Genomic DNA, 20,426 nt, shown 5'->3' on the forward strand with positions numbered 1-20,426 from the left:
GTAGTAAGGAGGACTTTGCAGGGTCGACAGGGCTGGGTTTGCCATCGTCGCTTCCAGAGCCTCAGTCGATCCGTCCGGTTTCGTTCCTTTTTACTGACTTCGTAGAGGTCAGATACAACTGAGTTGCTTGCTAGGCCATTTCAGAGGGCATGTAAGAGTCAACCACATTGCTGTGGGTCTGGAGTCACATGTAGGCCAGACCAGGTAAGGACAGCAGATTTCCTTCCCGAAAGGACATTAGGGAACCAGATGGGTTTTTACAACAATCAACAATGGTTTCATGGCCATCATTAGACTAGCTTTTTAATTCCAAATTTTTTATTAATTGAATTTAAATTCCACTTTCTGCTGTGGTGGGATTTGAACCCCTGTCCCGAGAGTAATACCCTTGGTCTCTGGTTTACTAGTCTAGTGACAATACCACTATGCCACCGCCTTGCCATCTTTGTGCACAAATAGTTGAAGGTGGCACGGCAGGTTGAGAAAGTGATTAAAAAGGCATACGGGATTCTGGGCTTCATAAATAGAGGCATAGAGCACAAAAGCAAGGAAGTTATAATGAACCTTTATAAAACACTGGTTCAGCCTCAACTGGAGTATTGTGTCCAATGCTGGGTACCACACTTTAGGAAGGATCTGAAGGCTTTGGAGAGGGTGCATAAAAGATAAGGGACTTCAATTACGTGGATAGATTGGAGAAGCTGGGGCTGTTCTCCTTAGAGAAGGTTTAAAGGAGATTTGATAGTGGTGTTCAAAATCATGAGTGGTCTGGACAGTGTAGATAGAGAGAAATTGTTTCCATTGGTGGAAGGGTTGAGAACCAGATGACACAGATTTTAAGGTGATTGGCAAGAGAACCAAAGGCGACATGAGGAAAAATTCTTTTACACAGTGAATGGTTAGGATCTGAAATGCACTGCCTGAGAGGGTGGTGGAAACAGACACAATTGTGGCTTTCAAAAGGGTATTGTATAAGCATCTGAAGAGAAATAAATTGTAGTGCTACAGGGAAAAGGCAGGGAAGTGGGACTAGAGAAATTGCTCTTGCAGAGACTCGATGGACTCGATGGGCTGAATAGCCTCTTCCTGTGCTGTAACCATTCAGTGATTCTATTCTACGATTGAATGACCTGTTTTTGATTGTTATGCTTTTGGTGATGCTGGTTGATGCTTTGATGTTATCCTTTGTAATGCATTCTAATTTTGTCAAGATTTGCTTAAGTATTAATCATTTTTTTCCTCTGAGCTTTTGTTAATCTGTTGATGTTTAAACACAATGGCAATGTTAATGGAACGTGATGAAGACTGCAGCAGAATTCTCTAATCAACACCAATGAAAAAGTCAACAGCCATGACAGTACATAATAGGCCCATCGACTCAACGTCATCCAAATCTGATCAAAATGCCCCTCATGTCAGTGTTTCCCAGTGAACTATCCAACTCAAGCCTTGGAAATTCTTGGACAAACAAACAATACATCATGATGCATTAATGTTAACTGATATAATTTTAAATCTTTTGAATATAATGATTTTAAAAGCCTAAAGACAGTTTTGCTTAATTAAATGTATCTTTTTAATTGAGGTACAATTCATTTATTTCTTTGTCTAATTTAAAATTCAAGTGGTTACTCTATATTTTTTTATTTTGGTGAATTTTTGCTCATTAAAGTGAAGAAACTTGGCTCTGGGAAATTGAATATTTTCCCACTTTGGACACCCACATCAGCAATTAATGCCCAATTAAGGGCCTCTTCCCGCCACTGCTGGTATTAGCCCAACGGCAGGCAGGCCTGTCGTCACGCGGGGAGCCCGATGAGAAAACCTGTGTGAGTTGCTTGCCGGCTCCTGGTGGGGGTGGGGTCGTGATGGGGAGTCCCTTGTTCAAAGATACAGTGTCTGATCGAGGGATCTGGCATCAGGAAGGGGGGGGCCTGTTGAGAGCCACCCACCTGCCCTTACTGCTGACCCCCCCACACCCCCTCCCCCATGACCCCCACCCCACGAAACCCGTCCTGCCATCACTCCCCTGTGGCTTGGGTCCATTGACGATCCCACACCTCGGATGGGTGCAATATCGGCAGCAGCCGAGTAAAAGAGCTGCCAGTCTCTGATTGGACGGCAGCTCTCAGTGGGCGGGACTTTTGTCCCCAGGGTCCTTAATCCCGGGGAAGGCTTCCTGCTGCCCAGTTAAGTCCCCAATTGGCACATAACCCCAAATAGGTGACGCAGGGCTCTCACTGGCTCTTCAGCCAGCGGACGAGACCCCCACCGACGCCATTAATTACCATCCCAAGGGTTTCAGGTGGGATATAGCATGGATTAAATGTAATGTAAGGCACACACTATAGCTCAGCCCCCATTTTCTAAAGAGCATCTTTTACAATGCCAGTTATGCAATTTTTCCCCTTTTACATATCAACTTCCCTTGTGACCTCTGCAAATAGTAATGAATTAGGAACAGCTTTGTGCAGTGGGCCTGACTAGAATCTGGGTTAAGGTGACATAAATCCATTTCACAAAGGACCTTTACAGTTAACAGAGACAGTAGATTTCAGTAAGGCTTGTTTTGGAATCCAGGCCTCTTGATTTTCCCTGTGAACACATTTTTGGGATTCATATACAACACGATCAGTTCTTATCAAATGAAGATCTATATTCCCTGGAAACCTACTTCAGAAAATGGAGGCTCCAACCAAATGCTGCCAAGACTGTCACCTGAACAGCCCGAAGGCCAGGGAAGAACTTCACATCCAATTCTGCAGCCGATCACTCACCCACAACCCAACGCCAAAATATCTTGGCATCACTCTCGACCATACCTTGACCTACCGGCAACACCTCCAGAACACCAGAGATCAGGTAGAGAGTGAATCTCATAAGGAAACTGGTGAGTACCACCTAGGACAGCAGAGCCAACACACTACACACTGCCTCACTCCCCCTGAACTACCCAACAGCAGAGTACTACAGCTCAACCTGGCCCAGGATCCGTCACACAAACATGGTAGAGATCCACCTCCGGGAAATCATGAGGATTATTTCTGGAACTTTGGGACCAAGACAGTTTGAGTGGCTTCCTGTGCTAGAACACATTGAACCTCCTGATGCCTGCAGGGAAAACATTCTCCTCAAAGAACACCACTGGCTGACAAAGCACTCTCATTGATACAGGACCTCAAAAAGCCTCCGCACACCCACCTGAAATCTTGTAGCCCCCTACTGGAACACACTCCACACCCTACAAGCCGACAACAGCTCCACCTTTCGATGGGCACCTCCTGGGTGACTGCGAATATCACCAACCGCTACCTGGCAACTAACCCGAGCAGTGAAGTCCCAGGTTTCAACCTCCCACAGAATATCTAGACAATCATCAACCACTTGAGGACCAGCTCAAACTGTGACTGTGGCCATTCAAGTCAGACCATCACCCACATATTAAACTCTTTGTCCTGAGAGATCCATTCCTGGTGGCATCACAACCATTCACATTGCATCAGCTGAAGCCATTGAATGGATTGTTATCCTTGACATCGAATTATAACTGCTTCCCCAGCCATACGAATATATATAGTACTTATCAAGCTTTGAATGTGGTGGCAGGATTGTTTCAGAAAATCACTCTGCTATAACATGGCATAAGCATTGCAACATCAATCCCACAAATGACAAGGTCCCAATCATCAGCCAAAAAGTGCTAAGCAATTGATAAGTGGTTTCTAGAAGAAAGAGAGAAAATTAAAGGACTCAATCGTCACCATTCTCGTTCAGCAGTTAGTAGCAGAATACAAAGCAGTACTGAGAGATTAGTTAGCAGATTACCTACCTGTCTTTTTATTGCAGAATGGAAATACCTATAGAGAGGAAGGGCAGGCAACAAACAAAGTTAACATTCAGTAATCTTATAACTAAAATGAGTTTTGCCCAAGATTATTGATTTGCTGTGTTCACGGAAAACTGGAATTTTAAAACATGATCCTGGAATCCCATGTGATAAAAACAGAATTTATGTTATTCAGTCATCATAAACACCCAGTGTGCACCGCACATTCTGACATGGTTGATGATAAGCTTTCAGATCACACCCGCTACCCACCACCCCACCAGTACTTGCCTTGTGACATTTGCAACTGAGTGGTATAGGACCAGTGCCAATGTAATCATGCATGGAATCTGCATGAAACAGCACTTCCCACTTCCATGTTAACAAGTGTATTCTAATGCACATGGACTTCTGGCTGGCTTTTATCTTGACCCACCTGAATTGCATCTTAAATCAGGCACAACATAGCCAAATTGTCTCAGCATCTGTGGACTCAAGAGACAGAAGATCGATTCTCCTGATCATTATCCAATGACTTCTGCTGTAAATTGTGTGTGTGCGTGGGGAGGGTCGGTGGTGAGGGGGGACAGTGATCTGTTCCATGAAGACAGTATTAGGCTCAGTTCTGAGCCCTATCACTCTTTTAGTTAAATGGCCTTCGTATATTCACTTAACGCACGAAGAAGTGCACTTCGGGGAGGAGGTGTCAGAGGGCTACAGTCTCGGTGACAGTGTGAGTTATCAACAGCAAGAGCGAAAGGAAGACCATTTTTTAGAAAAGTGACATTACCACAGTAACACTTTTTTATATATTCTTTCATGATATTGGTGTCGCTGGCAAGGCCAGCATTTGTTGCCCATCCATATTTGGCCGTGAAACGGTGATAGTGAGCCGCCTACTTGATCTGCTGCAGTCCTTGGGGTGTAGGTACACCCCCAGTGCTATTAGAAAGAGTGTCCAGGATTTTGACCCAGCGACAGTGAAGGCACAGCGATATAATTCCAAGTCAGGATAGTGTGTGTCTTGGAGGGGAACTTTCAGGTGGTCGTGTTCCTATGCGTCTGCTGCCTTTGTCCTTCTAGGTGGAAGAGGTTGCGGGTTTGCAAGGTGCTGTTAAAGGAGCACATTGCTGCCACTGTGCATCGATGGTGGAGGGAGTGAATGTTGAAGGTGGTGGATGGGGTGCTGATCAAGCGGGTTGCTTTGTCCTGGATGGTGTCAAGCTTCTTGAGTGTTATTGGAGCCACAGTCATTCAGGCAAGTGGACAGGATTCCATCACGCTCCTGTCTTGTGCCTTGTAGATGGTGGACGGGCTTTGGGGAGTCAGGGGGTGAGTTACTCGCCTCAGAATTCCCAGTCCCTGACCTTCCCTTGTAGTCACAGTATTTATGTAGCTGCTCCAGTTCTGTTTCTGGTCAATGGCAACCCTAAGATGTTGATAGTGGGGGATTCAGCGATGGCAATGCCATTGAATGTCAAGGGGGGATGGTTAGATTCTCTGTAGTTGGAAATTGTCATTGCCTGGCATTTGTGTGGCGTGAATGTTACTTGCTACTTATCAGCCCAAGCCTATCCCTTTCTCCTTCTTTGCACAATGTTAGAAACCTCACAAGTCATCACATAGAACACAGCACATTGTTTGCTGCACAATTACAATTGCCTCATGAAATAGGGAGTAAATTAAATGTGGTCATACCACGAGGTCAGAAGGACCCAGTCTGTGGAGTAATTCTGCCAGCAGTGTCCAAAGCCCAAATTGCTCAGTGCCTGGCGTGACTCTGTCATTGCTCACACGAGGTTCGAACACTGATAAAGATTAGAGTTGCCCCATTTAATTTACATCTCACAGCAGAACAGTTCTGATGAGAGCTGCCTGCCTACACATGCCAATTTTAATTGCTAAATATGCTGATGTAAACAAGGTAATGTCGGGAACATATGCTGTATCTGGTGGGCATCATTGTTGCTAAGCAACATAGGCCATACTGGAACCTCTTTGGGAAACAGTAGAGAGTCCCCCGATTCAGGATTCTGATGGATGTGAAACCTCTCTCTGAGACAGCTATATCATTTTGTGCTTGTGTATAAAGAGAACATTTGCAGACACAGTTTGTATGAAATGTTTCAGTTTGTAGAGTCTTTAGATGACAGATGGAAGGTCAGAGAAGTGCAAACAATAAAAACAAATAAATCTATTTTATCTATTAGGTGTAATACTGACGTTGGCCCTCACATTTGTATGTTCAGCTCCTACTGCCAACCATGGAGCTTAGTGTACACAAACTAAACTCAGTGGGGGCAATTAGGCCTTGGGCCCAATCTAAATAATCTGAGTGAGCAGCTGGTGCCTATCTTGCCTCCGGAGGCAGCTCACCTTCTACATGAACGGCTGTCCGCAATGTACATTAGGTGGCATGCGGGGGTGATATAATTTGGTGGGAGGTGTTTTTTCAGATTCCCGACGACAGGATATTTTAGAGTAATTAAGTCAACTGCGGGTTCCCCCAGTGCGTTGGCGGATTGCAGCTTTACATTCATTTAAGTAACATGAAAACTCAGTACCTTACGCGTAATTACAATTGAGACCTACCTGCCAGATTAAGTGAACAGCGAGCAATATTCCCATGTCACCCGGTTCACAAATGTTTCAATGTTGCTGCATGGCTAATTTAAATCGAGTGGGAAATGGGATTTGCAGCAGAAGCGAAAATTACGACAACTTCCGGTCCCGACGTCAGGAATGTCACGGCACTCATAAGATTCCACCCAGTGAGTCTTCACAATGCCAGCAGGCTCTTTAACTATGGGCTCAGCACCACTAAACCAAATCCTGCCCTCAGCTAACGCCATTTATACACACATTATAGCAGAGGGTAACAGACCGTGATCAAGAGGAGAAAGCAAGGAACATTGGAGCATAATGTAGGCCTGAATTGAGAGGCCTGAGGCCAGGCCAAAATTAGGCCTACGGCCCCATCTAAATAATCTGGGTGAGCATCTGGTGCTTGTCTTGCCTCCAAAGGCAGCTTACCTTCTAGATGAACAAATTTCCAGCTGTCTGCTCCTGTAGCAGCAGCCTCACATGAGTGCCAGGATGGCAGAGCAACAGGTTGGGAGGCAAAACACAGCTGGCAGCGGCCATCAGGGGTGCTGTGGAGCTGGGAGGAGCCCTCCTGCTCCTCCTAGTTCACAAGAGTTTAAAATTAACTCACCATTCTGGTGGCAGCCATTTCCTAGGTCGCATCCATGGCAGATGAAACTGAGCAGAGCAGGTCCAGCACCTGCTCCGCTCCTTGGGGCACTAATTTCCCAAGGTGTGTTAAACAGGCATTAGGCCCCTTATTTATGTATGCAAGCATCCTACACTTTTAGTTGGCTGCTGGGGCACCCGGAAAATTGTCTGATCAAACTTCTAGTCAAACACTTTTCAGGCAACCTTGGGGTGCAGGATATTTGTCATCTGAAATTGGATCTCAGTGCCTCAGCTTGGCGCTCGTAAAACAAGCACAATATGGCCCAATTTCTACCCTACTTTCTCCTCTTTCTAGTCCTGGAAGACTGTGCCAACTACAGTGTTTCCATCACTTTTCTCTCCACTGGGATCAGTTAACTCTGCACAAGACCAGAGGCCAAACAATCTTTATTCTGCAGCCGAATCAATTCTGTTTTGACCTCAGAAACAAACCTTCGAAAATAAAAGAATTCTTCAAAATCCAAGGATTCACAGGGCAGAACAAAAGGACCTGAATCACAGACCTTCAGGTGCGGTGGCATAATCACAGTAGCCTTGATTTTCCTATCATTTTATTTCAAATCTAGGCTAGTGTTGAGACAGCACTTGGCAGGCTGCCAGTGTTTTGCTGAAGTCGGCAGCATTTCTGCTCCTTCAACTCTCCTTCATCGGTGAAACAATCTTGGTGGACATTTGAAATTTTCATGGAATAATCAAAGAGAAGACGGATCTATGTATTGCTGATTGGCTTTTTTCTATCAGGCCTTTCTCTCCATTACTGGCTAAATTATAAACCTGTCATTCAGTGAGTGTTTTTTTTACATAAAAGATTCTTTGAATGTAATACTGTGCTCAACTCAAAGGCAATTAATGCAAAACTGTGCCCTGTTTCAGATCACTACATCTCAACAGTCTAATAAGTCACCAGGTCAATCTTCTGCCAAATGGTCTGGATCATATGCTACCAGGTTGTCAGGAAACCCTACATGCATCATTACATTTTTTCACTGTCAGGGAATCTTTCACCTATACACTTCCTGGATAGAATTATGGATCTTGACATTGTGAATTGTTCTTTGTAGCTGTGATGCTTCATATTTTAACATTGTTGCAACCAATAATTCAATCTTACTGTAATGTAGTGTAGTAGTGACCTCACCTTTAAAAAACCGTACCTTTGGAGACCAGGCCACTGATGCAACTGATGACATCATCATAACCGCAGGCTTTATACTAGGATTCAAAACAAACACTATTTACTGTCTCGCTACATTCCATGATCTCAGGTCCAGGTCATTTCCCCGCTGGGGTGTGTGTGTGTGTGTGTACTCCCTTTGTAAACCATGTGCTCAGTGCATCTCTCAAAATGGTGTCCCCTCTTTATATATGTATGATGATGTCATCAGTTGCATCAGTGGCCTGGTCAGTTAAAAGTACTGTTTCTTAAAGGTGACGTCACCACTACACTATGTTGCACTTACTGCATCTGGATAAACTTGTTAAACAGAACAGGTACCATCCCATAAGATAGTCAACATAATATGTCCACCTGAAACATTGAAATCTCTGTGTTGCTGAAAAATGTATTATTATAAACTAGATTTCTCCTCCAGATTCCAAACACCAGATAGGGAAATTTACTGGTGGGTAATCTATTAAATGTGTTTTAAACCACCCCTAAAAAATCCCTCTTAATACAAGTATCAACATTCACTTGATGAGTCGCACACTATTTGGAATCTATCCAATGATGTCCGATGAGACAATTTTCTAATATTTTAACAGAATTTGACAGACATAAGAAAATTTGATCTATGATGAATGGTAACATTTTTTGTTTACACCAAATGTGGGTTAATACCATACCAGTGGTAAGCATAAAGTGGGGGAACATGTATGTTACCATACAGCATAAAGTTGTTTAATTTATTTTGTGTTCCCTCCATTACTCTTGTTTTTAAATTAAATAAAAGAAAGACCTTCATTCTATAGCGCCTTTCATAACCTTGGGACATCCCAATATTCTTTACAGCTAAAGAAGTACTTTTGAAATGTAGTCACTGTTGCAATGTAAGAGTTACAGCAGCCAATTTGCACACAGAAAGTTCCCACAGAGAACCATAGAACCATAGAACCACAGAAAAAGTACAGCACAGAAGGAGGCCATTCAGTGCTTGTAAATCTCCTCTGTACTCTCTCCAGAGCAATTGCATCCCTTCTGTAATGTGGTGTGCAGAACTGCATGCAATACTCCAGCTGTGACCTAATCAACGCTCTATACAGTTCCAGCATCACATCCCTGCTCACTGAGAAAATGACTGGATAATCTGTTTTAGTGATGTTGACTCAGGAATAAATATTGGAAAAGCCACTGGAGAGAACACCCTGTTCTTCTTTGAAACAGTGCCATGGGATTCGCTTGAGAAAACAGAAGAGGCCTCAGTTTAACGTCTCATCCGAAATACAGCATCTTAGACAGCCTAGTACTCCCTCACCGGAGTGTCAGCCTGGATTATGTGTGCAAGTCAGTCAGTCATTATGGCACAGAAGGAGGCCATTCGGCTGAGCGAGTCTACGCCAGATCTCTGTACAGCAGTCCAATCAATCCCACTCCCCCACTCTATCCCTGTAGCCCTGCAAGTTCATTTCGCCCAAGTACCGATCAAATTTCCTTTTCAGCTCATTCATCACCTTTGCTTCCACCACCCTCGTAGGCAGCAAGTTCCTGGTCAAATCCACTCATTGTGTGAAACAATTTTCCTCACATCACCTATGCATCTCTTGCCCAAAGCCTTAAAACCCCTAGTCCTGTACCATCAGCTAATGAAAACAGCTTTTCTTTGTCTACTTTATCCAAACCTGTTATAATCTTGTGCACATCTAAAAAAATTCCCCTCAATCTTCTTTGCTCCAAGGAGAGCAACCCATCTTCTCCAAGCTAACCCTATAGCTAAAATCCCTCATCCCTGGAACTGGTAAATCTCCTCTGCACCTCTCAAGGACCTTCACAACGTTCCTAAAGTGTAGTGAGCAGAACTGGATGCAATACCCTAGTTGTGCCCTAACCAGAGCTTTATAAAGGTTCAGCATTACTTCCCTGCTTTTGTATTCAATACCTCTATTTATGAAGTCCAAGATCCCATCTGCTTTGCTAACTACTCTCTGAATATGTCCTTCCACCTTCAAAGATCTATGCACATGTACCCCCAGTCTCTGGAGTGAACCCACAAAGTTCTAACTCAGAGGCAAGAGTGAAACCACTGAGCCATGGCTGGCACAACAAATACCCCGGTGCCATACAGAGACAGCACAGAGTGAAAGCAGGCAAGTTGGTCTGATGCCACCTTCAATAACTAATTTCCAGTAGGTGCATGACAGCAGTCCTAGATGACTAGCTCAGATTTGCCCTTCTACCTTGTGGAGAAATCCTTGGCCTCGACTCAGTGCTTCTCCCAATGGTACATGGAGACTAAGGACTCACCAGATGGAGAATCCCAAGTGTGACTTCCCATGCTACCACTCTACGGCACAGGACTAAAGTAAACCAATGGGTTCTATCCAGAGTATACCTTCCAACTATACAATATCTCATTTAAGGCCCACTACATTATACATAAACATTCTTTACGAAAATCAGAAACATGTACTTTTTCTATGAACTTAACTAGGCTTTTGGCATTGCTATTCAACATACTGATTTGCTTCAAGTGTTGCCAAAAGAGTAAACTCTTGCCCTTGAATGCATCTTATCCGTGAGCACACTTTACTGAATTCCGTGTAATCTGGTTAAGTTGGTTACTGTTTGGCATTCAGCATATCTGCAGCAGAGGTTCAGTGTAAAATTAGTGTGTAATGACCGCACTCTCTACAAAAAGATCCATTATGAGACACACTGACTGTATTTCTATTCATTTGAAAAGTAAATGGATGCGAGTAAAAGGTGAGAGTTCACTGGCAATTTAAGTATTTTACTCTAACAGGCTGTAGTACTTCTGCTTTAATTCAAGCGTACATAGAAGTGCGAATAATCAAACTGGATGATGCTCATCAAAAACCACAGTACCGTGATGCATTGTGCTTGGTTTAAATGGTCATTGAAGCTTAATGACAAAAGACAATTTACATTACTCCTTTTCATTTGTATTCCACAGCTTTCTTCCCAGTACTCTGGTGCTGATCTCCCTTGCCTGTGGTATTATTTCAATGCAAATGTTGTTACACTGTGTTTGTTTTCCTCCCACATCCTATCCTTTACCACTGAATAAAAGAAAGGCACCTAAATTATCTCTTATCCCTCTGAAACTAATTGCTACAAATCACAGGCCCAAATGAAAACTACTGATTATAATTAATTAAACAGTTTTGTTTATAAAAAAATAATTCCAGCACCTAGAACCCTGGATTAACAATATTTTAATTGCCTGCAGGAAAACAGCATTTGGAGGGAGGAAAAGACTGCTGTTACACAATTTCAGAACTGATACATACAATAAGCCTCAGCCTTTAACCAAATTATGTGTACAAGTGAATTACAGGATTTGCAATTCAGTAAAATTCCTTTCAGTAGAACATAATCACCATGGGATGAATGGTTTATTGAGATACATGGGAGTGCAAAGCTAAGGCTACTAATATAAGTCCTCCAGGGTGTTCATTGCATTTAATGTATGCACAAGCTAATTTATTATACTGTGACTAATTTCCATTTCTTGTGCTCACAGTTGCCTTGCTAATGATTGAGATGTTTTCTTAACTTTAGTAATTATGTTCTGTGTTTGATACGAGCAGCAGAGTAAATGAGACTGGGAGCGCAGTGCAGCACTCTGAGACAGATGCACCCAGGCGAGATGAAATGGCTGTCAGGCCTATCAAACCCAGCATCCCTAATCACAGTGCACAGCGGCTTTGATCAACTGCACCAGGCTGCACCACAAGCAGTTGGAGAAATATTTGACAAAATTGTGCATAATTAGATCGACTACCTTAATTAGGAAAACTTTAGCATTAAATAGAAGCAATCACGACCACAACAGCCTGTGAAGGTACGTTCCTGATTCCTGGAGCTCCGCTTCACAAAGTCCCCCCCTGCTGTCCTGAGGCATTCTGTTATGCTTTCACAGGCCCAATCAGGACACCACAGGACTTGGAATCCAAGGGTAAGTACACAGGCCAAATCCCCATAGCACTGATATATCTTGTCAAAGGAACAAAACTGTGCTTTCTTCCTTCCATTATAATACAATAAGACAGGATAATATAAAGGGCCCACAGAGAAAATGTCAATGTAAATATTTCGCATTAAAAAGTCGCATGACCTTACTTACAATGTTACAAATTGACATGCTAAATCTCCTTTCCAAAGGACACAGTTTTTCTTTCTTTATAACTGGTATCACTATTATTCAGAATTTTAATATAAATTAACAAATCGAGCACTTGGAAAAACAACTACATGGTTTAATTAAATAAAAACTGTTTGTACTTTTAAGGTGTCAGCATTCTACATTTATAAACCAAACATTTTAAGTTGATTTTGGTAATGCAGAAATGATTATAAGAAAAAATTTATAAATCAAGACCACGGAGGCCTTTTAGACTCAAATATGTCTTCTCCAACAGCTCAGCTGCTAATTTTACTACGTAGTGTGGAAGTGAAGCAAAGAGGTCCTCAGTGTGTACTGAGTGAGTTAACTTCAACCAAGGCATCACAGGGGGCACTACAATTGGCCTTGATGCCCACTAAATCAGTTAGCATTCCCAAGCCCAATCACTATCCAGTGGCTCACTGGAAAGTACAGGTGAGGGTGACTGTGATGCTCCTGCAGTCAACTAGCCCGGCTATTCTCACATGGGACACTGGAGCATCACTGCGCACATTGAATGGCACCTTCATTATTAGCCAGTGCTTTCAGGAGAGGAGGAAAGAAACAACAGTTTGTGTTTATATAGCGCCTTTAACATAATAAAATGCCCCAAGGCACTTCACAGGAGCGATTATCAAACAAAATATGACACTGAGCCACATAAGGGGATATTAGGGCAGATGACCAAAAGCTTGATCAAAGAGGCAGGTTTTAAGGAGTGTCTTAAAAAAGGAAAGAGAAGTAGAAAGGTGGAGCGGTTTCGGGAGGCAATTCCAGAGCTTAGGTCCCAGGCAGCTGTAGGCATGGCCATCAGTGGTGGAGCGATTAAAATTGGGGAAGCTCAAGGGGCCAGAATTAAATGAGCGCAGCTATCTCGGAGAGTTGTGGAGCTGGAGGAGATTACAGAGATAGGGAGAGGCAAGGCTGTGGAGGGACTTGAAAACAAGGATGAGAATTTTAAAATCAAGGCATTGCTTAACTGGAAGCCAATTTATGTCAGCAAGCACATGGGTGATGATTGAGAGGGACTTGGTTCAAGTTTGGATATGGGCACAGGGGTCGGCAGCATGTCCATACATGGACACCAGTGTCTGTGGCAAAAAAATTTGAGGTCTATGATTGGTAATTTCACAGATGAGAAATTTCGCATTGGCTTCTTCAAACGGGCTTTTTTAACAAATTGCAAGCATCAGTTTCACAGATGACAGGTGCTGAAGTAAAACAATGCTTCGGAAATTCGGACAGATTCAGGGTTTTCCGGCAGGATCTGTTTTTTAAATAGTCCACGGGAAAACCACGAATCTGTCCTAATTTCGGAAGTGCTATTCCCGCTCTCAACAGCGGTCAACGAGAAAGGGAGGGGGGGGTGCTACAGACCAAGAGAGAGAGATTTTTTATATTCATTCATGGGATGTGGGCATCGCTGGCTAGGCCAGCATTTATTGCCCATCCCTAATTGCCCTTGAGAAGGTAGTGATGAGCTACCTTCTTGAACCGCTGCAGTCCATTTGGGGTAGGTATACCCACAGTGCTATTAGGAAGGGAGTTCCAGGATTTTGACCCAGCGACAGTGAAGGAACGGCGATATAGTTCCAAGTCAGGATGGTGTGTGACTTGGAGGGGAAATGCAGGTGGTAGTGTTCCCATGCATTTGCTGCCCTTGTCCTTCTAGTTGGTAGAGGTCGCGGGTTTGGAAGGTGCTGTCTAAGGAGCCTTGGTGCGTTGCTGCAGTGCATCTTGTAGATGGTTCACACTGCTGCCATTGTGCGTCGGTGGTGGAGGGAGTGAATGTTTGTAAATGGGGTGCCAATCAAGCGGGCTGCTTTGTCCGGGATGGTGTTGAGCTTCTTGAGTGTTGTTGGAGCTGCACCCATCCCGGCAAGTGGAGAGTATTCCATCACACTCCTGACTTGTGCCTTGTAGATGGTGGACAGGCTTTGGGGAGTCAGGAGATGAGTTACTCGCCTCAGGATTCCTAGCCTCTGACCTGCTCTTGTAGCCATGGTATTTATATGGCTACTCCAGATCAGTTTCTGGTCAATGGTAGCCCCTAGGATGTTGATAGTGGGGGATTCAACGATGGTAATACCATTGAATGTCAAGGGGAGATGGTTAGATTCTTTCTTGTTGGAGATGTTCATTGCCTGGCACTTGTGTGGCATGAATGTTACTTGCCACTTATCAGCCCAAGCCTGGATATTGCGGCATTTCTACACAGACTGCTTCGTATCTGAGGGGTCGCGAATTGTGCTGAACATTGTGCAATCATCAGCGAACATCCCCACTTCTGACCTTATGATTGAAGGAAGGTCATTGATGAAGCAGCTGAAGATGGTTGGGCCTAGGACACTACCCTGAGGAACTACTGCAGTGATGTCCTGGAGCTCAGATGATTGACCTCTAACAACCACAACCATCTTCCTTTGCGTTAGGTATGACTCCAACCAGCAGAGAGTTTTCCCCCTGATTGCCGTTGACTCCAGTTTTGCTAGGGCTCCTTGATGCCACACTCTGTCAAATGCTGCCTTGATGTCAAGGGCAGTCACTCTCACCTCACCTCTTGAGTTCAGCTTTTTTGTCCATGTTTGAACCAAGGCTGTAATGAGGTCAGGAGCTGAGTGGCCCTGGCAGAATACAAACTGAGCATCACTGAGCAGGTTATTGCTAAGCAAATGCTGCTTGATGGCACTGTTGATGACACCTTCCATCACTTTACTAATGATTGAGAATAGACTGATGGGGGGGTAATTGACCGGGTTGGACTTGTCCTGCTTTTTGTGTACAGGACATACCTGGGCAATTTTCCACATTGTCAAGTAGATGCCAGTGTTGTAGCTGTACTGGAACAGCTTGGCTAGGGACGCGGCAAGTTCTGGAGCACAGGTCTTCAGTACTATTGCCGGAATGTTGTCAGAGCCCATAGCTTTTGCAGTATCCAGTGCCTTCAGTTGTTTCTTGATATCACGCGGGGTGAATCGAATTGGCTGAAGTCTGGCATCTGCAATGCTGGGGACATTAGGAGGAGACAGAGATGGATCATCAACTTGGCACTTCTGGCTGAAGATTGTTGCAAATGCTTCTGCATTATCTTTCGCACTGATGTGCTGGGCTCCCCCATCATTGAGGATGGGGATATTTGTGGAACCACCTCCTCCAGTTAGTTGTTCAATTGTCCACCACCATTCATGGCTGGATGTGGCAGGACTGCGGAGCTTAGATCTGATCCGTTGGTTATGGGATCGCTTAGCTCTGTCTATTGCATGCAGTTTGGCACGCAAGTAGTCCTGTGTTGTAGCTTCACCAGGTTGACACCTCATTTTTAGGTAAGCCTGGTACTGTTCCTGGCATGCCCTCCTGCACTCTTCAATGAACCAGGGTTGGTCTCCTGGGTTGATGGTAATGGTAGAGCGGGGGATATGCCGGGCCATGAGGTTACAGATTGTGGTTGAGTACAATTCTGCTGCTGATGATGGTCCACAGTGCCTCATGGATGCCCAGTTTTGCATTGCTAGATCTGTTCGAAATCTATCCCATTTAGCACAGTGATAGTACCACACAACACGATGGATGGTATCCTCAATGTGAAGGTGGGACTTCATCTCCACAAGGACTGTGCGGTGGTCACTCCTACCAATACTGTCATGGACAGATGCATCTACGGCAGGCAGATTGGTGAGGACGAGATCAAATATGTTTTTCCCTCTTGTTCGTTCCCTCACCACCTACCGCAGACCCAGTCTAGCAGCTATGTCCTTTAGGACTGAGCCAGCTTGGTCAGTAGTCATCGCGTTATACAGCACAGAAACGGGCCCTTTTGCACATCGTGTCCGTGATGGCCATCAAGCACCTAACTATTCTGGTTCCATTTTCCAGCACTTGGCCCGTAGCCTTGTATGCTATGGCGTTTCAAGTGCTCATCTAAATACTTCTTAAATGTTGTGAGGGTTCCTGCCTCTGCCACCCGTTCAGGCAGTGCATTCCAGATTCCAACCACCCTCTGGGTGAAAACTATTTTCCTCAAATCCCCTCTAAAACTCCTGCCCCTTACTTTAAATCTATGCCCCCTCGTTATTGACCCCTCCACTAAGTACTACCGAGCCACTGTTGGTGATGGACATTGAAATCCCCCACCCAGAGTACATTCTCCGTCCTTGCCACCCTCAATGCTTCCTCCAAGGCGTGTTCAACATGGAGGAGTACTGACTCATCAGCTGAGGGAGCGCGGTAGGTGGTAATCAGCAGGTGGTTTCCTTGCCCATGTTTGACCTGATGTCATGAGACTTCATGGGGTCCAGAGTTGATGTAGAGGACTCCCAGGGCAACTCCCTGCCTACTGTATACCACTGTCCCGCAACCTCTGCTGGGTCTGTCCTGCTGGTGGGCCAGGACATACCCAGGGATGGTGATGGTGGTGTCTGGGACATTGTCTGTAAGGTATGATTCCGTGAGTATGACTATGTCAGGCTGTTGCTTGACTAGTGTGTGGGACAGCTCTCCCAACTTTGGCACAAGCCCCCAGATGTTAGTAAGGAGGAGTAGGGGAGTGAGAGTGGGAGGGGGGGGGGGGGGGGGACAAAGAGACAGAGAATGGGATAGAGAGAGAGTGTGGAGAGAGAGAGTGGAAGAGAGAGAGAGAGAGTGGAGGAGTGATTGGGGAAGAGAGAGAGAGTGGGGACAGAGAGAAAGTGGGGACAGAGAGAGTGGGGGGGGGAGAGAGAGAGCATGGGGACAGAGAGAGGGGAGGGAGAGAAAGGGGAGACAGAGAGAGGGGGGACAGAAAGAGAGGGAGGGGAACAGAGAGAGTGGGGATGACACAGAGAGGGTGGACGACACGGGGCGAGGGGACGACATTGTGGGGGGAACGACACAATGGGGGAGGAGGGAGGACATGGGGGGAAGCAACAACGAGAGGGGAGGGAGCAACACAGAGGGGTGGGCAACACAGAGAATGGGGGACAACACCGGGGTGGAGGGGAGCACAGAGAGGGGGATAGAGACACAGAGAGAGAGGGGGATAGAGACAGAGAGAGAGAGACAGACAGACAGAGAGAGAGAGGAGGGTGAGAGAGCAATCAAGATCACTCCTGATAGATGGACACCTATCCGGAACACTCCGCAACACTACAAAAGTGTGTGGGCAATCATTGACTGCTTATGCAAGCAGAAAAATGCCAGGTATCTCACTAAATCAGTGTCCAACATAGTGAAGAGAAAGTAACTCAATAAATTATTCTTCTCATTTAAAGCTTCTTCACAAAAATGCACATTTGCCGTTGTTTTGCAAGATAATTTTTTAATGCCTTTATCACCTGCCCCCTATGTAAGATTAAAATTGTAATGTGGTCCCCCACGCAAAAAGGTTGGACTCTCCTGCTCCAAACCGTTAAACTTGTGTTTTAAAATAACTTAGCAGATAAGTTATTTTAAAACACAAGTTTAAAGGCTTTTGTTATTGTAAACTCATTTTAAAATGGCAAAAGTCACTTAGGGAATGTCTAGATTTCTATGCTGTGGCACTTATTTCTTTCACTTGGGGCACAAGATCAATGACATGTTAAAAGTTACTGGACTTTTATTTCTATATAAATGTCATAATTCTGCTGCTATCCAATTTTTTTTATTCATGGGATGTGGACGCATTGGCTAGGCCAGCATTTATTGCCCATCCCTAATTGTCCTTGAGATGGTGGTGGTGAGCTGCCTTCTTGAACTGCTGCAGTCCATGTGAGGTAGGTACAGCCACGGTGCTGTCAGGAAGGGAGTTTCAGGATTCTGGCCCAGCGACAGTGAAGGAATGGCGATATAGTTCCAATTCAGGATGATGTGTGACTTGGAGGAGAACTTGCAGGTGGTGGTGTTCCCATGCATTTGCTGCCCTTATCCTTCTTGTTGGTAGAGGTCACGGGTTTGGAATGATTTGGAATCACATTGTTCAAGAACTTGCATTGAGGGGAAAACAGGCAAGAAAATCCAAGGAACTGCCAGAAGTCAGCATTTTAAGTTCCTCATGAATACAAAAGTATGGTGTATTGGGGCTGAGAGATATTGGCAAAAACAGGACACTGCTGACCTATATACAATAGTTATTAAATACAATGTAATGGATAGCTTTAATAAACCTTAATCTATGACGAACTGTCTTTGATTCATTAACAAAATCCATGCTGCATCTGCAGCTTTAGAAACTGTTGGGGAAGACATAGTAAAAATTTATAATGAGCTTCAAAGATGGCAGGGCACACGCGCGGGATTTTCCCTGCAGAGCCGCTGCGATATTAAATGCGGTGGCTCATTTACATGGCTGGGGCGGACCAACCAACCCCCCAATGATGTGGAGGGGATGGGCAATCCATCCCCGGCAATATTGTCCGGCGCCACTGCGCAGGCCGCGGTGCCATTTTTAAAGGGCTTAGATCCATCAATGACAATTTAAAATTTTTAAGAAACCAGATTTCAAAAAACAGAATAAAATTAGCAAGACCCTCTCCCACCTCCCCCACCTTAAAATTTATTACTTCTCTTCCTAAAAAAAACTTACCTTGCAATCCTGACCTTTCCCCCCTAAAGTTAATGAACTGTGAACTTTACCCCTTCCCACCACCCCCTGGACCAATCAACGAGGTTTGACGCCTCTCGCCCCACTGCCCTGAAAACTTACTTCCTCCCCCTTCCCCACCAGTGCCCCGCCATACATCACTGGTCGGGGATCGGACAGCATGGAAGTGCTGTCCACCAACCGTAATATGGGAGCGGGATGGCCGGAGTGACAAGGTAATTAATTATTCTTTCATTTGCATTCATTAACATATGGAAATGTTGGTCCTGTCACCGAGTGGCGGGGTGGGGGTGGGCCGCCATGAGGCTTTGCCTCCGCCGGTAATATGGGGTGGGGCCTTCCAGGTGTCGAGGTCCATGGAGGGCCTCTCCTGGAGGCATTTTTCGGGACCCTCGCCATGACCCACAACATCGGAGGTCAGTAACATTCAGCCCTATATTTTAATGACCATGTTAGAAACGGTCATTACCTGATTTATTTTTGCTGTGAATTGGATTAAAGGACAAGTTTTACAAGTGTGTCAAATATCAGTAACTGCAATGTGTATCATTTACTATCCAGATGAGGGCAGATAACCTGAGTGGCCAATGTCATTTGAACGTTGTCAATATCATAAAATTACATTACATTCGAAGTGCATCTTTGCTAACAGGTAAGAAATTTGGCTTGGACATAGATTGGTTAGTCTGGAGTACAATCTTACAGATAATGACTAAATATTTTGTAATTGAATAATACATGCAGTAACACCGCACAACTTTTTGCACTCTGTTTAATTATCTTGTCAGAGCTGAATCAGAATCAACAGTGATAGACTGAGATATAGACATAAGTGAATTTAAGAGAATCGCTTTATTGGAGGAAATGAAGGATGATTTTTATTAGTAATTGTGTTTATCTAATTTTGTCACCTGCTTTGGTAAGCAAATGACATTTTGTCCATGAGAGATTCTGTTGTTTCTGTATTTTAGAATCCATGACCTAGTTTAACAACCTGTCAAGATGAATAAACTACTCTTGGCTACCTACCTTTAATCTCTCTGTCCCTTCCTGTCCCACTCTACTTTTCTGTTTTACATGACTCTTCTGAAGTACTATCTGCTCCATCCTATAAAATTCTCCTGATTTGGAGATCACTGCCCTTTTGTTGGCTTCCCTGTCTTCAGGCACATATTCCAAGCAGGTGGAGAAGTTGCACAAACATTGACAACAAGTTAAATTGTCTTGTGACAACAGTAGTGTGAGAAATGGTCCGTCTTCCTATTGCTGAATTTTCTACTGCTTCACCTCAATAACCACAATAAAAATCCTCTCCTTATGTATCATGATTTATTAGATAAATTAGCACTCCTGACACACAGTGCGAAGCCACAGAGGTCATGCAATAAGGTCCATCTACCACCCCATGACCTGGCCTATTCTGTCAACAAAAGTAATTTGCATTGGC

Source organism: Heterodontus francisci, chromosome 13 (assembly GCF_036365525.1).
Source record: "Heterodontus francisci isolate sHetFra1 chromosome 13, sHetFra1.hap1, whole genome shotgun sequence".
NCBI lineage: Eukaryota > Metazoa > Chordata > Chondrichthyes > Heterodontiformes > Heterodontidae > Heterodontus > Heterodontus francisci.